The following is an 18096-nucleotide window of genomic DNA, read 5'->3' on the forward strand; positions in this document are numbered from 1 at the left end:
GGCGATACAAACAACTCTAGAAAGCATTGTTGTGTTTAATGAAGACTGTGGGTGTGAAAACTTGTTCCTTGAAACAAGTATTGAATCCTTTACATTCCTGGAACAATGCAGACATGTTTGGGAATCACAAAGCTGCACAAAACCACTCTTTCACTTGAAATAACAGTTCAACACACAGCTGAAGTAAATAAAAGCTTCAAGAAAGCGTTCCAACCACACAGTCTTCAGGGGAACACATCCTCTGGCACACAGGAAATGAACATTTCCATGCCTCAGGCAGAAGAACTGGATTGCTACCGAAGAACCATAGAAAGGTTCAATAACTCACATCTTCACAGAAGACAGGAAAAGACTGCGGTAAAACTCACTCAGACATTTAGTTTGCAAGCGATTAGCTCAAAATTGCAACCAGCATTACAACATTCAACAAGCTTCACCGAGTAATGAGGAAAAAAACATGAACCTTGGGACTCAGAGAAACATTTGGCAACATAAAAAGTGGAATCTGCTTCACAGGGATTCTAATTCATTAATTCCAAACATGTTCAGATCATATCTGTCTCCAAGAAGCCAGTTCCCTCAACTTGTTATAATTACCAGAACCAAATCTGCTTGTTAGAAAAAGTTTTCAGAAAATCACATCTTCCAAAAAAATTGTTAGAATTATGCGCAGGAAACGACTATGAAACTTTATTAATACAGATGCTTTAATCAACTTTAGATATGTGAAAATTCATGTGTAAATGAGGCAACATCATTTTACATGAGCAGGACATGTCACAGCTTATGTGTAACTGTCCATGGTGCTGAACAGCTTGGCAGGGGCAATTGCTGGGTGACAGTATGTGTAACTGTCCATGGTGCTGAACACCTCCAAAAGTTGTCTTCCTCTCTGGGTTGGTGCTGTTGAGGCTTCCAAAAAAATCAAAAATTCATTTTTTGCATCATTTTGATCTGTGGTCACTTAGCTAGACTACATAATAGAGATGATACACAACGCCTAACCTTACAGCTGGTCACATGATGAACAGTATTTTGGTATTTAATTGCCAACATGCCAGCTCGTAAACAACCAGGAGCCAAGAGACCACCAGATCATACCCTGAGGTCACTCCATACTTTAAAATGCACATACAACAACAACAACAACAACAAAGTGAGAGTTTTTTTTACCTGGAAGCAACACCAAACGCATGTATTGGCCCAACAGCAGCAACAATCTGATCCAGAAAGAGTTTAAAGGGCAATCTGTCAATAACACATCAAAATCTGATTGGCTGATGATACATACACTCAACGTCACACAACCCAATAGCAGCGCCCAGCTTTATTCCAAGGCGGCAATGAAACTACAGCGGAGAGAAGGAGTTGTGATGCATTTATATGACATAGGAAATTTGAGTTCTACAAAATATAATCATTCTTTTTCTGGATAAAGTTGCATCCTGAACAAGAAATTGACTCCAGGCACATTTTAGAATGACCTTTAAGTTATGGAGTGAGAAAAAAAAAATTGACAGGGCTAGCAGCATTGCTTCTCCTGACTGCACGCCACCTGACAGACGCAAATTAGATTTTTCAGTTTTTATTTTTTTGTGAATTTTCATTTGTTTACGTTGTTTGAATTCATTGAATTTATTTATTCATGGATAAGCACATTTGTGGATGCTGCAAAGTCACCAAGGGGTGCTACAGCAACCCCTGCACCCCTCCTTCCAGTGGTGATTTCTTGTAATGTTGTGGCTAACTAGATGCAGCACTCATGAAAGGAGATTCACGCTACTGAATCTGGAAAAGAGAGAGAGTTACTTCCTCTCACCGATACTATCTTTCGAGTGCTCATACTATCTAAAGTATTTCTTATCTGTTACCGGTTCAAAGAACAGTAGCTTGCATAAACATAAACTTGGTGTGTTGATATTGGAAATCTTGTTATATATATGATATGGCAGCATTGTGAACACAAAAAGCTTGTGCAAACTGAGCCTGCATTTTCTGAAGAGGCGACTGATTGAAGAGAACATGAGCAGTGGACAGTCGCATTAGGAAAGTGTATGTGTGGGACACCACAGATCACTGTGGAACCTCTTTAAACATGCTTGGCTTCTAGCTTTCAGAGACCTGTTGGCAGTCAGTGCTTATGAGTCCGCAGTTAGGTTAGCTTAGATTATTTCATAGAGCACAAGCTGCCTGTGTTTAGTCAATTGAGTGACGCACAGATTTAAAAAAAAAAAAAAAAAAAAAAAAACATTTGTGGGACGAGCAGTAGAAATGTTTTGGCTATGTTGACTAAAGACACAGCAACATTTTCAAATGACATTTACTGCCAAAAAGATTGTGCCCTTGTATCACCATTCCCTGGGAAAGGCTGCATCCTCTATGACCGTAACTCAGACAAAGTGCATGAAAGATGAATGGAGGGATGTTTCACCTCCTGTGGATCTGTTAATAACTGTTACACTGACAAGCAGTGTCGTCATATGGAAAAAGTACACAACTGATGTAAAAGCTTTGGTTTCTCTGCATTGTTCCCCAACTATTTTTCTAATGGCAAAGTGCTTCTTTTTTTCCCCCCCGCAGAGATTCCTGGAGGACAATTTAGTGCAATTGTAGACACACGCACTTTGACAGGAGTGGTTCTAAGAGCCAACAGCCGATTATTTTCTGTTGGTCTTTGGTTCTTTGTGAGTCTTGACAGCCTTTTGTACACTACAACCTTTCTTTTGAAAGCATTTCAGAGATCACTGGATCTTAGTATGTTAGCAGTGAATGATTCGACTGCAAAAGCACCACCTTAACAAGAGTAATGTCATGCATTTGACCCAGAAAGCAACTGAAAATATAAGTGGTTGAATTTGACAGTGTGAATGTAAAATTGGACCATACACGTGCCAGACGATATTGAAGATTCACATCATGCTTCGTGCATCAATAACTCAAGATACAGCCAACCATGACAATGGTCGAGGCAACATATGAGCCAAACACACAGTTAGTAGGACTGCTCTGTCGCCGAACACATGATTAATCACTGCCAGGTTAATATTAATTCCAGGGCTCTGTCTGTTCCAGCCAGGTCGTCAGCCCGCCCTGGAGCTACGCCACCGGCAGGGCCAAAATATCACAGCTTATAATGAAGTACTACAGGTTCAATACCCCACTGCCTAAACAACTTTTAATTATTTACATAAGCTTGGAAGCTCATATTCAAGAATGTTAAATGTTTATAGATGCATGCGTCAAACTTTTTTTGAAGTTTTATTTCAAAAATATTCTCATCATTAGAAGTTAAAATTACTTCATTTACTGAATAATCTAACAAATTAAATAACAGACAACATAACGTTTAACATTTCAAATGTCTTTAAATGAGTCATTTTTACCCTAACAACGTGTAGAGCACATGTGGTTGTACAAGTTAAACAAAGTGTTTATTTATTAATTTAATTTGAGTAATTTATTTTTTATTTCAGGTTTGTGGTTGCAAAGACTGTTTGGAATTATGTTTGGTATATTTTATATATGTTCTTATCCAGATTTCACCTCCAAAAATGATTTTTATTTGAGTGAGTGAGTGAGTGAGTGAGTGAGTGCCGCCCACCAGCTGATCCAATTCAAACAGCTCCAGCTGATCACCTCATGTCTTGTGTTTCCTCAGTCTGACTCTGAAAGCCTTTGTGTGTGGTTGCATTACTTTTTTGTCTTGTAAACTCTTTTCTGTGTAAATTTTTGTCTCGTTCTAACGGCTATGAAACTTCAACTAGGTCCAGCAGCTGAGCGTAACCGCCAGCTGTTATGATTCTTAGTTAATTAGTTCTTTTGTTTGTGGCCTTGTTTTTCTCACCGCATGTCAAACCTGACGGTGGTGTTAATTGTCCCAGCCCACAGCTGACCTGTGTGAGAGCAGATCTTTGGTTTGCTCTTTTTGGCTTCTTTTGTGCACTGAGAACCTGCATTAATTGCCACCTTACTTGAAGTGGCCTTCTGGTGTGAATCAACCGTTTGTTTTAGCTAATCGTCCTGCTTTGTTATCCATCGAAGGATAACAAATAAAAAAGGGAAGAACTAACATGTCCTTTAGTTCAGTGCTTTGTGTTTCTCATTTGTGAAACTACTAAACTGTCGAGAGCTTCAATAAAGTGCCATGCTAATCAACATCACAATTCCATCAGTTTTTTTTTTTTCTTTTTTTTACCCTCTACTCACTTTCTCCTAGCTGAGTCAGGTTGGAAGTATATATCATGTATCATGTTTACAACAAATGTTTTAAACTTCTTATGCTTATTTATTTCATTTAAAAAAATCATTTCCATATGTAGTTGGACAGGTTTATTAAAGAATACTATTACACATGTTTATTTTTTATATAATGCATTCATGTTTTTCTTTCATATATGTGGTTGTGTAGATTTATCTTTTATTCTAAGTAATTTAATGAATGTCTAAATTTTTCTTACATATATCAATTTATAAATCATTAAAATATATAAAATATGGACCATAGTCTCTCCCTCCATAGTCGAAGCAGCTGCCCGGAGCTGTGGTCGTAAGCTCTCCATTGCCTGTCGTGGCGGCAACCCCCAAACCCGGTGGTGCACACCGGAAGTAAAGGCTGGTCCATGCTTCACATGTACGCGTTTCCGCGTCCCCTTTGGAAGGTCCGCGCACCACCGATGCGGACGCGCTTTCTCCCATGCTACATTTTGAGCTCAGCTGTGCGCGTCTCATGCAGGCGCGGTGATCCACGCAGCCTCGAGAAGCTTTTCCGGCTCTACAGACTGTTTATCTGCTCCTTTATTACGGATTATTTAGAGAAAATTAAGCACATACATTGTCAGTACATTATCTTTAAGTATTAAAGTTTATTTAGCCTTTTTTTTTCTGTTACTGAATCGCGGGGCGGCGCCGGAGCGATTAGTTACTTTTTCACTTCTGTCTGCAGACCTTCTCCTCCCTCCAGACAGTCTGCTCTCTCTTTCCACGAGTTTTTCACTCTTTCGGTGTCTTTAAGTGGAGCCATCAGGCTGGAGCTCCGTCTGCTTTCACTTTTACCGTCATGTTTTGTTTGCTATGGCGCTCTGGCGCAGGCGCACACTTCTGCGACCTGCACGCAATGCGCAACGCGGTCTCAAATTCTGGCTGCTGCGTGGACGTCCGCGGATCGGTCCGCGTGGACCCTAGCGGACAGGAATTCATGACGATTTTTACGTCACGCGGACCAACGCGCAACGCGCACCCACGCGGACATGAGAAGCATGGACGGGCCTTAAGGACGTCCGTCAAGCTGAAGAAGGAGTCCTATTGAGCCTTGTTGGTTAATGGGACTCCCGAAGCAGCTGACAGATACCGGCAGGCCAAGCGAACTGCAGCCCGAGTGGTTGTGGAGGCAAAAACTCGGGTCTGGGAGGAGTTCGGGGAGGCGATGGAGGAGGACTATCGGTCGCCCTCGAAGAAATTCTGGCAAACCGTCCGGCGCCTCAGGAGGGGAAAGCAGGTCTCCGCCAACACTGTTTACAGTGGAGGTGGGGAGTTGCTGACCTCAACTGGGGATATTGTTGGACGGTGGAAGGAATACTTCGAGTACCTCCTCAATCCCGTTGCCACGTCTTCTGTGGAGGAAGCAGAGGCCTCAGAGGTGGACTCGTCCATCACCCAAGCTAAAGTCACTGAGGTGGTCTTTAAGCTCCTCGATGGCAAGGCACCGGGAGTGGACGAGATTCTCTCAGAGTATCTGAGTATAGTCTCTGGATGTGCAGGGACTGTCTTGGTTGACACGTCTCTGCAACATCGCGTGGCAGTCGGGGACGGCGCCTCTGGATTGGCAGACTGAGGTGGTGGTCCCCCTGTTTAAAAAGGGGGACCGGAGGGTGTGCTCCAACTATAGGGGGATCACACTCCTCAGCCTCCCTGGGAAAGTCTATTCCAGGGTATAGGGGGTCCGGTTTGGGAACCACAGGATTTCATCTCTGCTTTTTGCAGATGATGTTGTCCTGTTGGCTTCATCGAACCCGGACCTACAGCATGCACTGGGGTGGTTCGCAGCCGAGTGTGAAGCGACAGGGATGAGGATCAGCACCTGCAAATCCGAGGCCATGGTCCTCAACCGGAAGAAGGTGGCTTGCCCTCTCCAGGTCAGTGGAGAGACTCTGGCTCAAGTGGAGGAATTAAGTATCTTGGGGTCTTGTTCACGAGTGGAGGATGGATGGAGCGTGAGACTGACAGGCAGATCGGTGCAGCGTCTGCAGTGATGCATTCGTTGTATCGGTCCGTTGTGGTGAAGAGGGAGCTGAGCAGAAAGGTGAAGCTCTCGATTTACCGGTCAATCTACGTTCCCACCCTCATTTATGGTCATGAGCTTCGGGTCATGACCGAAAGGACAAGATCCCGGATACAAGCGGCTGAAATGAGTTTCCTCCGTAGGGTGGCTGGGCGATCCCTTATACCCCTTTCACACTGGCCAAAAAACCCGTTTAAACCCGCTAATTAACCGGGTCCTCATGGCAGTGTGAAAGTGTTCACTCGGCATTAGACCCGGGTTTTTCAACCCTGCAATCGACGCGGGTTTTTAGCCGGTCGCTACTATTGGCTTTTTAGTGGGAGGGGCGAAAGGGAGTGTGAAAGGCAGACGCGAGTCAACGCGGTAACTTACATGATGACGTCGACGCAACGTGGCTACGTTAGCGCGCTAGTTGTTGTTTCTGGACACAGCGTGAGATTTCCTTCGTCAAGATGACCCAGTATTGGCAAGATAGCGAGACCAGAGAGCTCCTCTGGATCCGTGGGGAAGAGGAGATTCGTCTACAGGTAACGGGGACTGTGTTCCGCTGCATTGTTTACTTTCGCTTTGCTCCATCGCGCTGATGATGTCATCAATGCGGGACACTATCAGCGCAGGAAGACGCAGCGACGCGGCTCGGCAGCAGGCGGTTAGACGCGGGTCTGCATGCAGTGTGAAAGGACACAAAAGGCTATTATTAGCGGGTCGAAAACACGGGTCGAAAACACGGGTCGACCCGCTAGTTGCAGTGTGAAAGGGGTATTAGAGACAGCGTGAGGAGCTCAGTCACCAGGGAGGAGCTCGGAGTAGAGCCGCTACTCCTCCACATTGAGAGGAACCAGCTGAGGTGGCTCGGGCATCTGGTTAGGATGCCTCCTGGACACCTCCCTGGGGAGGTTTTCCGGGCATGTCCCACCGGGAGGAGACCCCGGGGAAGACCCAGGACACGCTGGAGAGACTATGTCTCTCGGCTGGCCTGGGAACGCCTTGGAATCCTCCCAGAGGAGCTGGAGGAAGTGTCTGGGGACAGGGAAGTTTGGGCATCCTTGCTGAGACTGCTGCCCCCGCGACCCGGCCCCAGATAAGCAGTAGAAAATGGATGGATGGATGGATTAAAAAAAATTATTTGTGAAGCCTGAATACATACAGTTTCACAGACATTGCTAAAATGTCTTTATTTTGTTGTTCTTTCTTCCGGTTGGATTAATATTGTGCTTTTCAACAACTTGTAAACCCTGAATACTTATCCAAGGATGGACAGATCTGATTTGAACCTTTACTACAAAAAAGTAATTGAGAATTACTATATATTTTCCAAAATTTAATCCAATCCTGTTCAGCTGTAGCTTCATGACTGTAGCTCAGCAATCAGAAAAGGTGGAAGGAAAAGTGGTTGATCTGAAAGTCTTGTCCGTCCTGTCTTCAGCTGGCATTTGTTCAAACTGACTGAAAAGTTAAAAGTTTAGAAAGACGCCAAATATACGTCAATATTTAATGATATATAGATCAAATGATGCACACATCAAGAATGCTTTGATTTGATGGAGCAGTGCATTCGTTCAAATGTTTGAATATTAGCTGTGTAAACAACATAAAGATTTGATGAAGGTATGACTGGTTTAGAGTGAACTACGTGAGAGTGTGTGATAAGACCAATTTAAAAAAAAAAAATTGAGATGGAAAACGGACATAGAGTGGTTGGAATAGAATTTTTTAAATATGAATTTTTGATTCTGACAGGATATGAGTTACAATCATAGCTTAAAAATGCATATGCATAAAATACATAAAAATACAGCATGGGGGCAAAAAACAGCTGTCTATTGGCTCCTGATGTATAGATGGAAGTGATTATCAAAATATATTGGTGAATACCATCTAACACCTCTAGATGCCACTGTATAGCAGCAGAATGCTAATACAGTATCATAGAAGAAAAAGCATCCAAAAAAAAAAAGAAAAATCAGCACAGCAGAATCCAAAGTTAAAATGATAAAATATGCATCACAAAACAGATTTCAAAGAGAGTCACAGACTTGTGAGGGATTGCAGAAAAGCAGAGAAACTTTTACTGTGATGAAAGAAACCAAAAGAAGAACCTAAAACAAGCTGTGAAAGAAGATATTGAACTCCCTATTCTGTTGACTGTCTTACCGTTTTGTTGACTCCTTTAAATTGACCTAAAATTGTATTGTGTTTCTGTCCCCTTTTGCATAATTTTGTGTAAATCACATTTTCATTAGATTTTAATACTATGTGCATACTAGAATCATTGTTTTAAAGTAGTTATTGCCTGGCTAAAAATGCTGAAATGGCTCAAACAACCAGAAAAGCAAAAACCATTTTCAAAAACATAAAAACATAATACAAGTTTTTAAAGAAAAATTGCACTAATTTATTAATAGTATGAAAAAAATTGAAACTTGTTTTTAAAACATTGTTTGGAAATTTAACTATCATTGGTAAAGACATGTTAAAATCTTAACATTTCGTAAAAAAGTGTCAACAAATGGCTATTTTCATTGGAAATGTTGATCGTTTGAAAATCACCCAAAAGCACTGATATTAAAAGTTTCACTTTTTGTAGAAAAAGTGGTGAAAACTGTATTTCATTACTCAGTTTTTGATGAATCACAAGCCAGAAAATTAAAAAAAAAAAATTAATCTGGCAGCTTTGTAAAAAGAAAAAAAATCAAAGTGTTCAGTAGTTGCACAAACATTAGTGGGGATTCAGTCAACCCTAATTGCTGACGATAGAACAGTTTCTTAACACAGGTCTGTTCTGTGTGCCAGGACTACATGAATAAAAATTGATTGATTTCTTCGAGAAAAGAAAAAAAAAATCAATCCACCAGTCATTCCAGCTTAAGGTGACGTGAGGTGATGCCTGTGGACAGAAAACAGCTCTGCTGTCCTTTCAGCTCACACAACGCGAGGCGAGCCGAGCGCTGTCAGATATTACTGTCCAGCTGAACCGCGGTACAGACAGATAATCAGTTAAGCTGTTAAAATTACAGAAAAAATCCCAGCGCCCAGCTCGCCTGCTGTTGAGCCAAAGCTCGAAGCCCGATGGGATTGATAAGACTTATTTGTTCAGTCAATCAGGGACAATGAGCGGATGACTAATCTCCCGAAGAAACAATACAATATGCCTTTTAATCCCCGGTGAGACAGTCCAGAGTTTTCTCAAAGTGGACTTTGGTATGTCTGTTCGATCTCTGCTCATCAAACATCTTCTCATGTTAACCCTTAAAGGAGCACTTATTGATATTAAATATAAAATACTTCAAGACTTTTAGATTTCATGGCTTAAAAATGACACTTTATTCCATAATGATAACATGATGATTTTGGCCATTCAGAATGAAACCTTAACAATAATGTAATGACTTTCCAGTAAACTATTTCTACCATGACTGAGAGGTCTGCAGAGAATCCTAAAGGAACTATTTGTTCACTATCCCATAACAAAACCTGCAGAAAAAAAAGAAATAGTTTTATTTATGTATTATTACGTTATTGACTGAAGTAATTACAATTTTAAAGATTTTCTTTAATGTTCCCTCAAACATGTAATAACCTATCACACTATTGACAAGATGTTATTATGATAATGGATCAAATGTTGTATTACAGTCTTGTCAATGAAAAATACCCAAATCACTACATTATTGCTTGCTACAACATAACAGTGAAGATTTCATGGAGCCACTACAGAAATGGTGAAAAAGCCACATGTGGCTCCAGAAGTGCACTTTGCAGACTCCTGCACAAGGTGTTTTTTTTCTTTTTTTCTGACATTTCACTGTTTTGATTGCATTCATTTTCCGTAATAATTGGACTTAATTCATCTCCTGAGCAGAAATGGTATAGATGAGTGAGAAGATAGCGCACAAGGAAATCGGTCTTTAAAACTGTTTAAAACGCCAAATATCTGGCTGGCAGCAAAGACAAGTCTCCATCCTGAGGGACGTTTTGCATGGCAGCCTGTCAGCCATCTGTGATCAGGGGGATCCACTTATTACTTTCTTTCTTGATTTGCTCATGAGGGCTTTGCTCCCTGTTCCCCGCCAGCTCTTCCTCAGCTCCATCCATACCGTCATCGCCTCTGTTAACAGTTTTCGTGCTAAGATCTACATGGCGCGTGGCATTTCGTGTTGTGTTTACGCTGACTGGTGCACAGGGCTTTAAATCTGACACACGATGAGGAAGTCTGTGCAGCTCCCAGCCTGAGCGAAGCACTTAAGCTGCAGGTGAAACAATCTCTACTTGAAGGATACATCCGATACACAAACTCCCTCGTATAAAGCAGTCTTGGTGTTATTCTAAATCCAAGAAAGGTTTGCTGAGCTGGCATATACTTTTCCAGCAATGGTTTATTTTATATTCATGTGGACTCACACTTCTATTCTTAACTAAGTGCTACAGAGGGCTGCGCTTTTGTCTCTCAATAGCTTCGATATGGGGAGCACATAATAACTGTCTGAGTCCATTTCACCAGCTAGAAATGGGAAGTCTGTCAGAATAGGATGTTTGGGGCATTTTTGATGTGGCCCTGAGGGGTGGCATAGGTGACTTCAGGGCGTTTCTTCACGAGGTTGTGTGTAAAAACTGTTATGAAACTCTTGTGTATGTAATTTGATTAGTTTTTTTTCTGTGGACAATAAAATCTTGACAGATCCTTTGCTTTTCTCAAATATGTTGGCGCTGACAAAGTCAGTTCTCCAACATGGCAGTAACACCTGGGATAGAGCATTTACTAATTTTGTGACACAGGATAACAAGTAAACAACAAATAAATGTCGATTAACACCAAACAGATGTAATCAAAACAAAACAAGTGGTATACTGCACAGTTTCATTCCAATATCCAACAGCACCAACTCATGGTCTCGCTTGCTCACTATTTTATTTTCTTTGATTTTAAACAGGCATCATTTTCAAAATGTCGCTGCACAGAAAAGAAACTTTTCCAAAACAGAAATGCAAAAACAGTGCATTTTCTTGACATACTGAAATAGAAATGACCAGAACATTTCTTAAAAACAACCATTAAAGAAAAATAAAATTAAGGAAAGTTGAGCATAATTGCATGAGGTATCTGATCAGAGGAGAGTATTGACATCATTTGCTAACTCACTGAAAGGGTTTCATTATGAGATTCAGATGCTCAAGTACCTGAGCGTCCTGTTTTCAGTTGTTTTATTACACAACATTTGAAAAAGAAAGTTGTGTAATTCTGAAATGGCGCTTCAAAGAGTCGACAATACTCCAGTTTTAGCTTCAGACCCCTGATCTCATAAGTTTTTTAAAGTTCAAGGTTCAGTTTTGTTTGTCTTACATAAAACGAAATGCTGCAGAGTACAAAGAGACAATGTGCAAATGAGAAGTGGAATAATAAACAGACGTGACTGCAATATTAAAAAAAAACAATAAAAGTATAAGGAAGAAATATTTCAATCTAAAATCATCCCAAAACAGCATTATTACTGCTTTTATTCATATTTTTCACATCTTCATCTTTTAAACTGGGGATGCACCAATGCTAGTTTTAATCAAAGACAAATACAAGAATGAGGACTAACCTCGAACTAAAATAGGTAAAACCAATATCGATAAATACTGTACTAAATGTTTACTAAAAAATCTTTTATAAGATTAATTTCTTTAGGTGTAACATGAATCCATTATTTTCAGTTATGATTGGATCGTTAAGATTACACAATTGATTTGAAAACACACATTTGTGTAATAATCCATTACACATTCTGAACGTCTTTCAGGTGTTTTTGTCTCTACAGCTGGGGGGAAGTAGGCCCCCGCTTTAAGAAGGAGGGTCAAAATGCCATTACTATGGTAATGTGATGCAAAGGCCAGAGGCAAGGAGCCAACAATTGATCCTGAAATTGACATGCTGTCACCATGACTGGTCTCCACTCCATTGAGATAAACAAATGTGCCACCTAAAAAAAGAACAATCAATTTTGCATTCTCGTGCTTGAAAGTTGGTAAAATGATTTTTTTTTTTCTTTCCGTAAAAGTTATCAGATTAAAAAAGTAAGTACCTTTTGAAACGCCTTGTGAACTATGGAAACGCCTTAGCATTACTTCTGTTCAAGGTCAAAAAAACATATCCTGCAAAAGTCTGGAAGTCATTGTCATTAGAATTCTCTTTTTGTTCTGCATAATCTATGCTAATTTGTGGTAGTTTTCCTCTAATGTTTGTATTTTCGAGCCATTTCAAGGATCAAGATGAGTGGTGCTTCCATCTCTGGAGACAGTAAATAAATTTAACATTGAGAATTAAAAATAGATGGAGGATTAAAGTGAAGAATGCCTGGTTTCTTGGGGTTTCTTTTTTCCTCCACTTGTTTTAAAATTAAACATGTCATAGTGGAATCAAACCAAATCCTTGTGAAAACTTCATGGCTTTGATAGTTAATCTAACAAAGCTGCTTGAAAAGAGCTCATAAAATATTATTTCAAATGTTAAAAATTGCATGGCCGTTGAAGACATCATTAAATTATCTATAGGAATGGATTTAGTCAACTCTGCGTGGACACACGTTGAGCTTACCAACAAACTTTGATAACTGAGACCAATGGAAACCTGCATCCCACCTATAAAACCTGGAGATTAAGTGAGCGATAGCACAGCTTGACGCTCATCCAATTAAGACGTAACCTCGGCGTTGATGTGAAGGCCAGTGGAATAGTAGCTGTTGAAGTTTCACGCATTGCTGACTTAATCTCTCCGTCAGACGTGGTGAATTCGAGCTCCCATTGCCACCGAGTTGCATCACGTCCGAGAATAATGTCGGGTCACTGACTGCTGTCTGTTTGATTAGATTTCAGTTCTGTTTTTTTATTTATTTATTTTTTTTCTAAATTTACATTTCACGTTAAGAGGAATTAACCAAACAGATCAACCCAGCCCACAACAGGCCTGACTTGTCCTTATGAACAAAACCTAGCGTGACGAAGTGACACCATGACTTGGGAATAGATTATTTGTTTTGGAGAACGAGATATGTTTGACAATGAATCATGGTCCACAAGTGAAGGAGGGCTGGGACTTCATCCAGGGCTGGCCGGCTTTCCACCGTGCATGCTAAATATTGCATGATCCAAATATGGTATTTGGCATAACGCAAACACTCACATGTAAGCATGCACTCCAGAACGAGCACAGTCTGTAAAAAGGCAATTAAAGTGTAGCAATCAGTGAGTAAGAGGAAGGCATTTACACACAATGACAGCTGGATACAGAAGAAGGAACTGACTGAGAGCAACGGGAAATCGATTCAAGTCTAACGACTCCAGTCAATGCAAACAAAGTTTCCTCCTGCGAGGATTTTATTGGTAATATGCTTTTGCTCTGCACTGCTTTCTACACAATTACTGAAGTCAAATGACAAGGGAATATAAACATTTATTTATATTCTCTATTGTACTAACAAAAATAAACAAAACAAAACAAAAAATACAATATGTTGGCTATATTCTCATAATTTAGGGAGATAAATCAAATCATATTTAGGTCATTCTCTAAATAAAGTCAGATTTCTGGTCGCTTGTTATTACTGAGGCTGCTTTCTGGATTTCAATGTGGTCAGTGTTGATCAATAGGAAAACAACATGTGTCAGTGATTTTAAACTTTGATTCTTCACAAAGTTAAACCGAAAGGTTTCAATTTTTGCAAAAGCACCAGACAAACCAAGACTATGGCATCACTCCAATAACTGATGTCTCTTGAAAATTAGCAACAATAAACAAAATGGCACGCTTCTTTCCAAAATAAAATAAGCAATGTTTTGCATGATTGCATATGGGAAGAAAGTTACTTGCAGTTCATGTGCTTTATATATATATATATATGTTGCACGTGTTCATATCACGATAGCAATACATTTGCAATGCAAACAGCCCTTTTTTTTAACACCAACAAAGATATTTTTAAAGGCAAAGGAGGAACAAGTTGATTTAAAACAAACATGTCAATGATTCAGCTTTTTATTTGCTATGTAGGCCAACTGCTTAAATGTTAAAATATTAAGAGGTTAACCACTTTGTGTGAGACAAAAAGCATGAGTTAGTTGGGGTGCAGTCTGGTTAAAGTCACCCACACTTTAAAAACCCACTGTGTTGTAATGAGTCACCGCTTTCAATATTCAACTTTCTATTGTCCATTTTCTTTTTTGTCTTGATGGAACTTAATCAGAAATTACAGACTCTGGTCCATACCTGTCACCTCTAGTCATCTGATATGTCTGGGCACTTGATTCATTTATTGCCCGTGGCATGTCAAATCAAGGCACCTCACAGCGAGGGGTTTTGGTAAAAATGGAGATTCATTAAAGTTCATTCTAATACCTCCAGGGAAATCAACATTGATAGAGTCAAAGGGCTTTACTGTAATCCAGCCAGACTGGATATGAGTAATACAATCAGGCGTACTTTATGAGTAATAAAGTGGGAAATATTTAGGCTGCTCCAAGACTTGAGGGGGCAATCATTGACCAGGGAAATGATTCGAGCAGACAAAGACCCTCTGTCTTGGAGTGGCCACGCACATCCTGAAGTCGATCCTCAGGCGGCCACCTTGGATTATGAGTGATGTCGGAGAGGGGCCGTCACTTTATTGCATGTATTTCTCAATAACTGCCGATCAATAGTGCAATTTTCTGCATAAAGCTGGTTCGATTAGTCAGAAAATTACAGCATTCAAATATTCCTGGACTTGAAGAGACGCCTCTCCTTAAAAGAAAAAAACGGATCACTCTGCCCGAACCCGGCCGTTAATCATCGCTAATGTAACCTTGGCTTTCACGTTCGTATGCATGTCACAGGCATTAGTCAGGAGACACGGGCCACTCATAATGACTCCACTTTTCCTCTAAATAATTAAAGTTTGGCTCATCAGATTAATTTTCCACCCCAGGTCTCTCAAACCTCAGAAGGCAGAGAGGGTGGTGGTGGAATAGTGGGTGGAGGGGGGCTCACATTATCAGCACTTTAAGAGCAAAGCGACTGATTTATAATGTTTTGTCAAGACTTCAGTGGGAAAAGAAGCCCGTGAAGGTTGATTCAGCTTTGAGTTACTCAGTACTCTGCACAAAGCATGTGCGGCGGGAGAGTTGGGAGGTTGAAACTCCGTGTGGGAGACAGACTTTGAAAACCCTGCTAATGAGCAATTTGCCTGGGAAAACTCTCGCTGCTTCCACATGTCTGTTTTCTTAGGATAACTAACCGCAAGCGGTGACCTTTCAGAAGTGAGTGTGGTGTGCAGTTTGCCGGTTCGATTCCGGCTGGACATCAATGCAAATCTCTGACAACGTGGTCCGCGTCTCACGCCAATATCTCAGCTTGGGTCTCAGTGTTGTGTTGGGTCCACAATGCTCAAGGAATTTGTTAGGATAAAAAAAAAAACAAACAAACAAAGCAAAACTAAGTTTTCTTTGAACTTTCTACCATTGGCTTGGCTTGGAGCCTGTTACGAGTCAGTTTTGGCCCACAGGCCTTATGTTGGCACCCTCTCTATTATGCTCAAAGACGCAGATATTAGTCATTTACTTGGAAATTAATTTTGCGCTTGAGTAACTTTATTCCGTTTGTTTTTAAAATTTCACTTTTCCCCAGTTCTTTCTTTTTTTTTTTTTTTTTTTTTTGCACCAAAAATCAGTATTTCTACTTGAACAAAGACTGTGAATGTGTTGACCAACTCTGTCAACAGCAATAATAGTCCAAGCTTGATTACATGATTAATAGCAATGAGAAGCATTAATTCTGAGGTTTTTTTTCCACAAAAAAGTGAAATTAACTTCTTCTTTTATATTTAAGTCAAGAGGCGTATGGCTCCATTAACCAAGCAGCATCATTTCAAGGTTTTTTTCAAGTGCATGCTGCAGCCTTTATGTGAATTTAGGTTATGTCTTTGTTATTTAACAGTGGATCCAGCTTTGAAGAATAAAGCCATTTTTGAACTATAAGCCAAATTGGATTAGCGTATGTATTATTTATACTAAACGAGAAACTCTTAATTCAAAGTGTACCAATATAGAAATGCGTGAACAGCAGCTATATGCTAATTTAGATGCCAGGTTGTTGTGAAAGTATGTCAGTCTTTCATCTGTGGTGAATATATTTCAATCTTTTTGAGTTTTTAATCTGTCGTCAAACATAGTTTTCACCCAGTTGAAGTCGGTAATTGTTCGATTTTGACCAACGTGGGCTCCCCTACAACAAGAGCAGCTGTCAAACATCAGTGGTGTCAGCCACTCTTTGAACAATAAATAGCTAATGTAGAAAGAAAACACTCACGCTGACAAACACATCAAGTATATCTGTTCCTACAACTGATTTCCTTTGTGGAACTTTTCATTTCATCCCGCCGGCTGTGTTGAACTACTCATGCAGAGCAGCAGGTTTCTCATGGCAAAAAGAATTGTGGCATTGTTATCATGTACTGCAAAAGCTACCAATCATTTCTTCCTTTTCACCAACCATTTCGGGGGTAATTTCATTTTTTTTTTCATATGAAATATGATGACACGCATGAGTGATGAAGCACTCATAACTCTTGGGTGTCCTGTTTTAAACTCAGCATGCAGATGCACCAAACAGAGCACAGTGCCTCTTAGCGAGATTTAGACTTTTTTTTTTTTTTTTACATTTTACCATCCAAGCTGTTTCTAGTTGTTCTCATTATTAAGTTAGTCTTAATAACTGTTTTCTTCTCATCATAACTTTATGATGGGATTTATCATACCTATATCTCATGGATCCCAAAATGTTTTTTATATCTAGAATAATTTCTCAACAGACCAGAAAGCAGAGAGATTGAGCTTTGCAGTGATAATGATGGTCTCCAGGACTCCTGTATGATCGCCTTGTCACACATGTATAACATGAGCTCTTTGCTCTTTGGTCCTGTAAAAAACCTACAGCAGTGGTCTGCATCTTGTGGCTCTGGAGCCATGTTTGGCTCTTCAGTTTCTCTGCAGCACCTCCATGAAACTTTCAGAAACGTATATATTAATAAACATTTTCCTTTCATATTTATTCGCGTGTATACCACACAGTTTAGAAATACCGTGCTTTTTCGAGAAGTTCCACTTTGGGAGCAGATTTCAAATAGTTGATTAAAATTTAAATGATTAACTATTAAAAATATCTAAATAGATTCAGATTTTAATAACAATGAGCAGTCTTAACCAAGGAATTTGTTTTTTAAAACTTATTAAAGACCCTATACTGCAGTGGGTTGAGGGGAAGGTTTCAGCACCACGGACAGAGACACGTGAAAGACCTGCTCTTTACTATTTCAGCACCACGGACAGCGTCACAAGCGCTCAGTTTGAATGTTGGGAAAGAATGAAGTCAAAAAAAGTTGACGAGTAAATGCAGCAGTAACACTCTTGATCACTCAAAGATGACACTTGTCTTAAGTTTGATCTAAACCCCAAAGACAAGAAAAATTCCCAGCCCAAATAGGTCAACATGAATGTTTTTCTTGAGAAAAAAATGCATCAAATAAACATGCAACCAGTCAAATGCAGAGACAGCATTCAGAATCATCGTTCCCTTTGAAGCCCTACAATCTCTTCCAAAGCCCAGAGCTTTAATATTTTCAGATAAACCCACTAAATGGCAATAATGATCTTCACTGCTGTTCACATGCTTTTTTTTTGTTTTATGTGTGTGTGTGTGTGTGTGTGTGTGTGTGTGTGTGTGTGTGTGTGTGTGTGTGTGTGTGTGTGTGTGTGATGAATACCTTCAATGATGCAGTATAATGCAGGTCACTTTGTGTCAATCAGTG

The 18096-nt window shown here is 40.1% G+C and overlaps 1 long non-coding RNA gene across 1 annotated transcript; it reads right to left on the bottom strand.

The window, feature by feature from the left end:
- Positions 1–5620: 5620 nt before the first annotated feature.
- On the bottom strand, positions 5621–14862 carry LOC115394185 (uncharacterized). Its single transcript, XR_003932036.1, has 3 exons — positions 14852–14862; positions 11567–11573; positions 5621–5721 (listed from the first exon to the last, which is right to left on the bottom strand). It is a non-coding gene; the product is annotated as an uncharacterized LOC115394185 (long non-coding RNA).
- Between the last annotated feature and the right edge of the window lie 3234 nt (positions 14863–18096).

This window comes from Salarias fasciatus, chromosome 9 (assembly GCF_902148845.1).
Source record: "Salarias fasciatus chromosome 9, fSalaFa1.1, whole genome shotgun sequence".
In the NCBI taxonomy this organism is placed as follows: domain Eukaryota; kingdom Metazoa; phylum Chordata; class Actinopteri; order Blenniiformes; family Blenniidae; genus Salarias; species Salarias fasciatus.